Source organism: Lactuca sativa, chromosome 5, assembly GCF_002870075.4.
Source record: "Lactuca sativa cultivar Salinas chromosome 5, Lsat_Salinas_v11, whole genome shotgun sequence".
Classification (NCBI taxonomy): Eukaryota; Viridiplantae; Streptophyta; class Magnoliopsida; order Asterales; family Asteraceae; genus Lactuca; species Lactuca sativa.
In genome coordinates this window covers 188718168-188730038 of record NC_056627.2, presented here as the reverse complement: position 1 = coordinate 188730038, position 11871 = coordinate 188718168, and positions in this window count along the sequence as shown.

Below are 11871 nucleotides of genomic sequence, written 5' to 3'. Positions count from 1 at the left end.
AGGAACTTCAAACTCTAGCCCTCAACTTGAGGAGGAAACTCCTGTTGAGCCAATTGACGAATTTGTACCTCTGAGGCGTTCCACGAGAGTTAGGAGTGCACCTGAGCATTACTATGGATTCCATATTACTGCAGAAGGTGAGACACTTATTAGTGATGAGACACTAGTAAGTCAAGATGACCCTAACAGCTAGGAGGAAGCCATGGCAGGCCCCGAGTCTGCTAAATGGAAAGAGGCTATGGATAGCGAGATACAATCCATGTATGACAATCAAGTTTGGAACTTGGTTGAGAATGTACCAGGTCGAAAGACTGTAGGGTGCAAATGGTTCTTCAAAAAGAAGACCGACATGGATGGTAAAGTACACACTTATAAGGCTAGGCTGGTTGCAAAGGGCTTCTCTCAAATTCCTGGAGTGGACTATGATGAGACCTTTTCTCCGGTAGCCAAGATTAAGTCTATTCGGGTTCTGTTAGCTATAGCCGCATTTCATGACTATGAAATTTGGCAAATGGATGTCAAAACCTCTTTCCTTAATGGAAAGTTGGCTGAAGATGTTTACATGAGTCAGCCAGAGGGTTTTGTCAGTAACGAGTACCCTAATAGAGTGTGTAAGCTTGAGAAATCCATTTATGGATTAAAGCAAGCACCTCGCAGGTGGAATCTTTGCTTTGATGAAAAGGTCAAGGAATTTGGCTTTTCTAGGAGTGAAGATGAATCTTGTGTATATGTCAAGGCTAGTGGGAGTATAGTTAGCTTTTTGGTATTGTATGTGGATGACATACTACTCATAGGAAACGACATTCCAACCTTGCAGGAAGTAAAGTCCTGGCTTGGAAAGTGTTTCGCTATGAAGGACCTTGGTGAAGCTGCCTATATTTTGGGGATAAGGATCTTGAGAGATCGGAGTAAAAGATTAATTGGACTTAGTCAAAGTACCTACTTGGAGAAGATTCTGAAGAGATTCAGAATGCAAAACTCCAAGAAAGGAGAGTTGCCCATCCAGAGTAGCACCAAGCTGAGTAAGACACAAAGCCCTAGCACTGAGGCTGAGATAGCAGAAATGAGTCAATTACCTTATGCTTCGGCTGTAGGTTCGATCATGTATGCTATGACGTGTACTCGACCTGATGTAGCCTTTGCCTTGAGCATGGTTAGCAGGTTTCAGGGGAACCCTGGCAAGGCACACTGGATTGCGGTAAAGAATATTCTCAAGTACCTGCGAAGGACTAAGGACTGGGTCCTTACCCTCGGTGGGAGTGATGACTTGAGAGTTGTAGGGTATAGTGATGCTAGCTTCCAGACTGATAGGGATAACTTCCGCTCTCAGTCGGGCTGGGTCTTTACCCTAAATGGAGGAGCAATTTCTTGGAAGAGTTCCAAGCAAGAGACAGTGGCAGATTCTACTTGTGAATCAGAGTATATTGCAGCTAGCGAAGCGGCAAAGGAGGCGTTATGGCTGAGGAACTTCATTGGAGACCTTGGAGTTGTACCAGCTATTAAAGAGCCGATGGAAATTTTCTGTGATAGTGAAAGTGCTGTTGCCTTAGCCAAGGAACCAAGGGATCACGGGAGATCCAGACACATCGACAGAAAATACCATTTCATCAGACATCGGATCGAAGAAGGACTCCTCGTGGCAAAGAGGGTATCATCAGATGAGAATCCGGCAGATCCCCTCACGAAGGGACTGACTCGGGTTAAGCATCTCCAGCATGCTCGGAGCATAGGGCTGAAGGATGATATTAGATTTAGTAGTTAGATAATCTCGAAATTTGTAAAGTGCAATTGACATTTGATGATGAATAAAAGTGTTTTATTTATGAGTAAAGTGTTGCTATCTCTTGTCGATCGTTTACTATATTTCTTTTGCATGTTTTGACTTCCAGAATAATTTTGTTTGGTATAACATATTATTCAAACCTCCACAGTCGGTCATATGTCGGAAGTAGGTATGAATCAAGACTGTCATGTTTGGTTGTAGAGGTCTGGGACAAGGCTACGACAATCATGAGTGCTCATAAGTTCTGAGCATTGGACTCAACCCACGCTCACTGGAATCACTTCATGGAATTCTATCTCGAGTGATCGTGAGACGGTAATATCATATAAGTCTTTAAACCTAGAGATATGATTTGTTACTTACGAGTTGGTTATGCATTAATTGTACGAAAAACGCATTGGTAACTCGATGTTATAAAATCGTGCTCTTATGTGTAATTCAATGAGTAGTAGAACAAACATATGAGTCGAAGTTTATCTGTTCCTTCTTGGATTAGAAGCTGATATCTGGGCCCCTCGATGATTTTGTTTTGACCTATGTACCGGGCCCGGTCAGAACTAGATTGATGTGTTCAATAAAGTTCTTTGTCAAACAAATCGGAAATCGGGAAACAAATGTTGGACAATAAGTAAGACATTGTTCCATGTATTTGTCCGACTGATATCTAGAACAGAGGATTATATGATCACTTATCTTAAATGGCGTACCAGCGTCTTCTCAAGTTTCGAGAAACCTTGTAAAGAGCTACGATTGCCGATCGGTTCCTGAAGTCATACTTGCAGTAATAGTTACTAGACTTATCCAAGTGGGAGACTGTTGGATAAGGTGTCTAAGTCCATAACTATTTCTGGTATGTACTTGACCCGACCCGGCATGGTCCATTTGGGTTGCATGGCACCATGCAATTGGATAAACTAAATGAGAGAAATAACGTTTGGAGATTATTAATATATTATAAGTTCTAATATATTAATAATATTATTTGATTAGTTTGATCAAGAATTAATTTAGAATTAATTAAGTGATCAAAAGATAACTAATTAAATATATGGGTTGATTAAGTAAATCATCCATATCTTGTATAGTGGGCTAAAAGGCTCCATGGATCATCAAGTTGGGTTCCACCCATAGGATGCTCCATGGATGCTCCATGGGAGTTACAAACCCATGGGTCATGGAAATGAAGAGTCATGACACATTAGGGTTTAACCCTAGATGTGTCAACACTATATAAGTAATATGATCTCCTCCCAAATCGGTGACACTAAGGAATAAGGGGGCTTGGCCGATTTTGAAGAGTGTGTATTCTCTCATAAGTTCTTCCAAGAGCATTTGGTGTTGTGTGAAGCATTTGAGGCATCACCACTTGAGGTGCTAGGCTCACAAGGTTTCAAGGAACACAAGCAACAACAAGGTAAGTTATTCTATCTATACTTTATGTTAAAATTGTTCCCCATGTATGCTAGATAGGATATAACCTTGGAATTCAACTTTGCATGACAAATTAGACGAACATAGATCCAAGGTTATTAGGGTTGCATGTACACTTAGGAAGTGTTAGAATGCTCAAAACCCATCAGTGCCATAGCTGCTGTGACCGCAGCGGACACGGCTGCCTGGAAAGCAGTGGTGTCGACCTCGGGCGAAGTTGGCTCGGGATTTCCCCGAGTAGGTCGGCGAGGCATCTTCTTGTCACGAAACGGAAAGATGTTGAGTGTACGTGGTTTCCGTGGGGTCGTGGTCCTACTGACTAGGTGTATGGCACGAACTTAAATACTTCTATCATTTAGCATACAATCATAGATTCGCTACACATAGAAAAACACGTAAGAGTTCACTAATATCATCCTATGCCTCTTCCACTATTGCAGACTAAACAGACGTTCTCTTTTTGGTGCTAGAAGGGTATAGTTTTAGGTTCCCTAGCTATTTCGATCTCATCAGGACGTGTGTTAGTTTTACTTTGGAGAGAATGTAGTTGATCAGGCTACATCCACTCCTTGGTATCACTAAGAACAATCCCGAATTAACCGAGATACTAGTATTATTGTGTTTGATTCGGCGTTATGTTCTTGTTCCTAATGCAAGTAAGCGTGTTTTATTTACTTGTTTTGTTCAGAGTTCTGTTAGTCCCTCTTTTTGGTTTATAGTTGCATATCAATGTGTGGCTCGACATGCTAGTTCACTATAAACAAAGCTCTGATACCAACCTGTCACACCCCCGAACCAGGCGGCGGAAACGTTCGGGGGCTGTCGTGACTCAATTGAATACCATAACATTGAATATATATGAAACGTAACAACATTCGTCACCATGCATTAATATAGTACAACCAGTAAAGTTTACATGAAGTACATTGTTTAAACATTACATTCCCAAAATAAATTGTTCGATTCGTACATAAATAAACGGCAAGCCATCACTGAATACGATTTCCTTTGATTCACTGGTTCCCTGAGAATACAAGTATTTTGAAAAAACGTCAACATATGAAATGTTGGTGAGTTCATAAGTTTTATTTGAAAAACAATGTTTCGTATCGTTTGAAAACCACCAGAAAATCCGATATTTTCTGAAAAGAGAAGCGTTTGAAAACGTTTGTGAAGATCCATAAGTATGCTTGTTGGTTTCTATACTTGTAAAAATTGTTTATTGAAGTTGTATGTATTTCGAATCTGTATGTATTGAAAACCCTAGGAAAACCCGATGTTTTCCTAATTCTTTGAATTCCATGAATTTACATTGAAACCTTTGCAACGCATGAAGTTAACATTACCAGGTGACATTGGATTATTTTTGAGCATGATTATCTGCTACAAACACGCGTTACACAAACGACTAGTCTATATCAATACTAACGATCCCGTAGGCGTCGTCCGTACTAATCATGTTATCCAACCGCCCTGACTACGTGTAGTCCCACATCCGAAGAGAAAGAGGACACGAAGGCCTCGATGACTCCATTAGCCGGTTGGGGATAAAAGGTACGAGGGGTCCCAGACCCGCCTCGCAAAAAAAGTAGACTCTACTAGCGACACCAAAGGACCCTTGGGGACCAGTAGCATACAAGCCATTGAAAGTCCGGTTACGTCGTGTCGGATCGGTAAACCCAACACTTCGTAAGATTGAAGTCTTCGGGCCTTAAGATCAGGTCGTTGGGCTAGCTAGGCTCAACGAACAAGATTTTACACTTGTGGGGCCCAAAGATAGTGCGTAGACGTCTGTGCACATTCGCATGTATAATGAATTCCAAATCGTTATTTGTATGAATCGTAGTGTTGTAGTATCATAGTGTCGTCGTGTTAGTAGTTTCGGATTTTTATTGGTTCGAGACCGAACCAATTCGTTTAACAACGACTTTTGGTGTTGTAATGTATTGTATTTTGTCGATAGTCGTGGTACCATTATTTGGTCAAATTGCATGTATTGAATTAGTCTTGAAAATTTTCTGTTTTCAGCCCCTCCTTGTTTGTAAAATTTACTTTTTCAACCCTTTATTTAAATACTTTCCGATTTGGTCCTTAAATCAATTTTCTTGACATTTTAACACCAAAAATTATTGAAATAAATATTTTCCAGCATATTTTTCATAGAAAACAGCTTAAGTCCCTGAAATTTCAGTTTTCTCGGTTATAACCCTTCTTTTAGCAATTTTGACAATTTTGGCCCAAATTGTAAAATTTTTGCAACTTTGGTCCTTTTTAAATTTAAAAAGCATTTTAAACCTTTGAAAAGGACTTGGATCACTTATGGTCCACTGTTTTACATAAAATCACAGTTTTGGCCCTCCAAAACAGAAAAATTCGCATAATGGGCCTCATTGGGCCGAAATTGTCATTTTTAGCCCATTAAGCTTGAAATTTATGTTTTTAATCCTCTAAATGAGTATATTTCCAGAAATTGTTTTATTAAAACTGTTTTGACACACTTCATCCATCAGAATTCGTGATATGTCAATTTGGGCCCTTAATTTTGTATTTTTCACATTTTAGGCCCAAAATTTGTGTTTTTAGCCCAAAGAAAATTGTTACTAAACCACTTAGCTATTTTTCTTGAAACACTTTGTATGTAGAAATACATTTGATGCTAAAATCATTTAACATAAGATATATCTCGGTTTTGAGGGGTTTTATGGCTAGATCCAACATTATAGCACACAAAAGCATACATGTAAGCATGGAAATCATACATGGCATGCAAAACACATATAGATCTACACTTTCACTTGTATTCCCCCCCCCCCCCCCCCCCACAAAACTCATAAAAACAGAAAATAGGGGGTATGAAGCTCACCTTGTTTGAAGCTTTCGGTTTTTGAGGAAAAGATGGAAGAAAGATGAAGTGATTTTTGGCCTTAGCACCCTTTGATGAAGATCTCGAGTTTGAGATGGTTCTAGGATGCAAGATCACGATTTTTGCATAGATTAGGAAAGGATTTTGATAAAACAAAGAATTTAATTCATAGATCCAAGCATAATCTTACCTTAGATGAAGAATTTTGTGGAAATTTCCTCTTGAATGCTTCCTAAATTTCGAGATCTTTAAGTGGAGAGGGAGGATTGTTCTTCAAGACTTAGAGAGTTTGGAAGAGATTTTTGTGGTGTGTGTGTGTGCTTGTGGCTGATAGTGAGAGAGAGGAGAGAAGAGAAGTGATTTTGAAGTGATGTTTGCATGGAAGAATGAGATACAATGCATGGATATCCTTTGGGTAATAGTGAGGTGGCATCCAAAGTCAACACTTCCATTTTCTCTTGGGCTTGGGCATTGGGCCGAAAACATGGAGGAAAAAAAAGAAATTTGGGCCTTTTGATCCTAAGCCCAATATTTGAGTTAATCTTGGGTATGTTTTAAGTCTAAAAGAATGTTGTATGATTTTTTTTTTCCATTTTTGTTGGACTAGTTTAGGTTATTCATGTATCAAGGCTTTTAATTCATTTCATTCTAGGCCCATCATGACCCAAAATGTTTGAAATAAATTAATGTGGGTCCAATTAGAGCCCAATTAGGGTTCTAATCCCATGATAGTCAAATGGGAAGCTTATTGGTCCATTTGAATCCAATAGGGAAGTCCTAGTCCAAAATGGACTTAAACAAGGACTTCTAAGGTCTCCAATTGTTTGATGACTATTTGTAGTACTTTGTATGATGTATTTACTTGAAGTTTTTGAAGTCATAATCATAAGTGTTACACATGTTCTTAAGCTTTTGATTCACATTAGCTTGAGTGTATAGATTACATGACACAAAATTTCCAGTTATGACATGGATCGACAAGATTGTCTTTCGATATGACATTGACTATGTTGTCTTTTCATTTGAGCTACTATCAAATGTGTTAGTACTTACTGAGTATGTGTCTTGTGAGCTTGTGTGATTTGGGATCCATACTCGAGGTAAGTTCACCCAGAAAGTCATAAGAACCTTCATAAGGACCATCAATGATTGAATTTCAACAAAGATGTCACTAATGAATCTCTTTCATTCATATTATCCATGTTGCAATTTAACCAACTACAATATAGTCTAAGTATGTTAAATCCACTATGGTGTATTATCTAGTACTCTTCCAAGCTAATATATCACCATTCAATAAAAGCATGAATTCTGACTGCGAATAGAATTGCCTTTATAAATATGTAGCTTAACATCAATGTAACTCTTACAATGATCTCTTCTATGCTATCAAGATCATATATTTTTTCCTCCAAGTACACTTAAGAATGTTCTTGATCTTGATTCGTTGATTCTCAGCAAATTGATCTAATCCAACTTGTCATGCACAAGATATACGAGTCATCAGATCTGGTACATGTCATGGCATATATGATCGATCCCATAGCAGAAGCATGTGGGAAACGACTCTTAACCTCTAGTAGAACTAGGAAATTAGCATCGCTCAATGTCATGCCATATTAAGCACGAACCTTTCCACGTTTTGCATGTCAACTTTTGTCAACATATCATATACTTTGGCTCAATCCAATGAATCACTTAGATCTATCTCCATAGATCCTTATTATGTACGTGTGTTGTATCTCCCATGTATATCATAGTAAAGCAATTCCCATACCAAGCCAAGCTTTTACAGTTGCTACGTTAAAATATATTTTCCTATGAATCGTACATTATCTATGTACTATAAGGGTGACTATAGTGCTCCCACTAGCACTGATATATATATATATATATATATATATATATATATATATATATATATATATATATATATATATATGGCTTATCTTTGTTTCTAGAAATTCAAACTCCTTGAACTTTCTCATTGAAACAAAGATTCCAATTACTCCAACTAGCTTTGACATATATATGGCTTATCTTTATTTCTCGAAATTTAAACTCTTTGAACTTTCTCATTAAAATATTGATCCATCTTGCGAGATGCTTATCTCAGTCCATAAATGAACTTGTTATGCTTACACATCCTTCAAAACCTATCTTGGTTTGATTATGTGTTTGTTCCTGTCCATGATTGTCTCTACTTGAAGATCCACTTGTCCCTAAGGGTTAAGGTCAGGTGCTTGATCTACCAAGTTTTCACATACATAGACTGAATCTCACTCTCCATGTCCTCCTTCGACGTTGTAACCTTTAGGGCCTACCATAGATTCTGATAGCTGGTACACTCTGATTTCTATCTACCAGTAACTTACATACCCTAGTAATATAAACTATTATATAACTAGTATATGATGTCATCTATCAGATCTATAAGGAAAAAGTGGAAATATGTCAGTTCCTTAATAGCTCTTTCAATTCCAAATTGAATGTTATGTCCAACTTTAAACCCTTCATTGGTTGACTCTCAAATCTTATCAAGAGTAATGTGGCTCCCACTAGCCCTTTTGGAAATCAGCTCCCTCTCTTGGAGGACTTACCTTCAAGAAACATACACTTTTTTGTCAGAAGGGTTGTTAAACAATTATCCAAAATTCTTGATGGGTTCTCCAACGATATAACACATCTCTAATCAAAGTCCTCGATTGTCGAGCGCTTCATGAAGAGCGTAAGCCTCATAATCGTAGACTTACATATGTGGTAGTGAGGACTAAATCTCACTTCACATACCATAGAGTGTTTCATGAACCTACTTAGTTGGTACAACACCATAGGACTTCTCGTAACACTATTCATGGTACAATCCATGAATTGTTAGTATGCATAATGCGACTCATCTAGTATAAAATCAATGAACGATTTGTTTCTCTATCCAACTAACACTTCCTAGTGGTAGTTTTCTGGGTGGAGATAGATCATGAAACACTTTCATAATTCCTCAAATTATCGATAAAGTTCAGACTGAGATTCTCACTATGAGTGTCTCATCTTATTGCACATTCTTAACTTCGCTTTATGAGAGCTCTGAACACCTGAAAGTTTCCAGGCTCACATTCATACGAAGTTGGTCTCACCATGTATCGTGGTTAATCTGAACGGTCCATTAGTGTGAACTAATTCCAACAAATACTTACATCACCCAGTGACGAATTCATCATCTATCTTGTTAAACATGATTTGCATTTATCATAAGACTCGAGGTCAAATGATATCCAAAATCTGATCTACCTGGATACTTGGTAATGCATTTCTCATTTATGTATCCAAGACTATGATTACACAAATACATTTCACCCAAACCTTTGGATGCATTTGCTGGGTTTTAAGCACTATAACACTCCTATGTTGCACATGCAACCCTAGATGCTTTGGATCTATGTTTTCTAATTATACATGCATTTTGAATTTTCCAAAGCATACATCCTAACTAGCATACAATAGAGGATATATAATATAAAACTCTTAGTTTGATGAATACCTCTTATGTAGTTTGAAGTTCTTGGCCTTTAAAAACTTTAGCACCTCATGTGTGATGCCTCTAACGTGTCACAAACACCAAATGCAAGAGGAGGCTTGAGAGAATAAGCTAGTTAGCTCAAAATCAATTATCACTCTCTTAGAATGATGGGCAACCGATTTTGGCTCTAGGGGTGTGCTTTTATAGTGCTAAAAATGCTAGAGTTACATCCATGCAAACCCTAATGAACCACGACCCTTCATATTACTTAGGCTCCATGGGTTAAACCTCCATGGACTATCCATATTTGTTTAGCCCATCCTAATTAACCATGGATCTTTGGCCTAAACTATAAGAGTCATTGATTTACTTAATCAGTCCCTGTATATTAAATTAGTCTCTTTTGATCACTAAATTATTTTCAAATTAATTCTTGATCAATACTAATTAAATAATATGATTTCTCAATTAATATGTTATACTTATAATATATTAATAAATCACAAATAGCCTTATCCTCAAAAGTCCATCCTATCAAATTGCACTGATGAAGGCAACCCAAAAGGACCATGCTACTATTAGGTCAAGTACATCCCAATTATAGTTATGATCTTAGACACCTAATCCAATAGTCTCCCACTTGGATAAGTCTAATAACTATAGCTGGCAATGCAACTTCAAGATCTGATTAGCAATCGTAGTTTTCAAAAGTCGTTGTCGGTTTGACCCAGTCAGTGACGCGGCCTTTAGATAAGGGATCATATATTCCTTTGTTCTTCAAGATATTATGCGGACAAATACATGGAACATAGTCACACTTATTGTCCTACAGTTTGTTTCCCGATGTCCGATTTGTCATACATAGAACATAACTGGACACATCAATTTAAGGGGTGTTTGTTTTATCTTTTAAAACATATTTTAGCTTTTAGGGAAAGATAAAAAGCTAAAAGATGTTTGGTAAAAGCAACAGATCATGTAAATGCTACTTTTGGATATAAGGAAAATGAACTTTTTGGAAAAGTCAGGTAAGCCTGACTTTTTGTAACTTTTCCTAAAAGGACTTTTGTCCTCTCAAAAGCTAAGCTAAACACCCCCTTAGTTCTGACCGGGCCTGGCACATAAGTCAAACAAAATCATAGAGGGGCCCAAGATATCACTTTTACTCCTCTTAGGATAAAAGGAATAGATAAACCTCGATATTATATGCTTGTACTAACTACTCGTTAAATCATGCACACCGATACGTTTTATAACATCAAGTTACTGATGCGTTTTCATATCATCAATGCACAACCAACTCGTAGTCAACAAGTCATATATCTTGGTTTGAAGACTATACGGTATTATCGTCTCACAATCACTCGTGATAAATTCCATGAAGTGATTCAGGTGAGCGTGGGTTTAATCAAATACTCAAATCTTATTTCAGGAGCACTCATGAATGGTGTAGCAAATTTTTGCTATGTCTAACACCTTAGACAATCTACAAGCCAACTCATGATCGTCTAGCCTCATAACCTACTTCCAAAGAATGATCGACTGTGGATAGTTTGAATAATCTTATTATTTTGGGAGTCAAAACATGCAAAAGTGAAACAATAGTAAATAATTGATACAAGACAGTAACTTTACTTATAAATAAAACTCGTTTTATTTAATCATCAAATGTCAATTACAATTTAGCTACTACAAGTTTCAGATATTTATCTAATCACTAAAACTAATATCGTCTGTTTGCCCAATGCCCCTTGCATGCTGCAAGTGCCTAACCCTACTCAGTCCCTTCGTGGTGGGATCTGCTGGGTTGTCCTCTGACGATATCCTCTTCACAATGAGGTGTCCTTCTAATTGATGTCTTATAAAGTGGTACTTTCTGTCGATATTCCTGGATCTACCATGATCTCTCGGTTCCTTAGTTAAGGCAACCGCCCCTTCATTATCATGGAAAATCTCCACAGGCTCCTTTATGGATGTCACAACTCCAAAGTCTCCGATGAAGTTCCTCAACCATATCGCCTCTTTCGATGCTTCGCTCACTGCAATGTACTCTAATTCACACATTAAATCAGTTACAGTTTCTTGCTTGGAACTTTTCAATGTTACTGCTCCTCCATTTAGGGTAAACACCCAGCCCGACTGATAGTGCGAATTATCTTTGTGGGTTTGAAAACCGGCGTCACAATACCCTGTCACTCTTAAGCCATCACTCCCACCGAGGGTAAGAACCCAGTCCTTAATCTTCCGCAGGTACTTATGAATGTTCTTAACTACAGT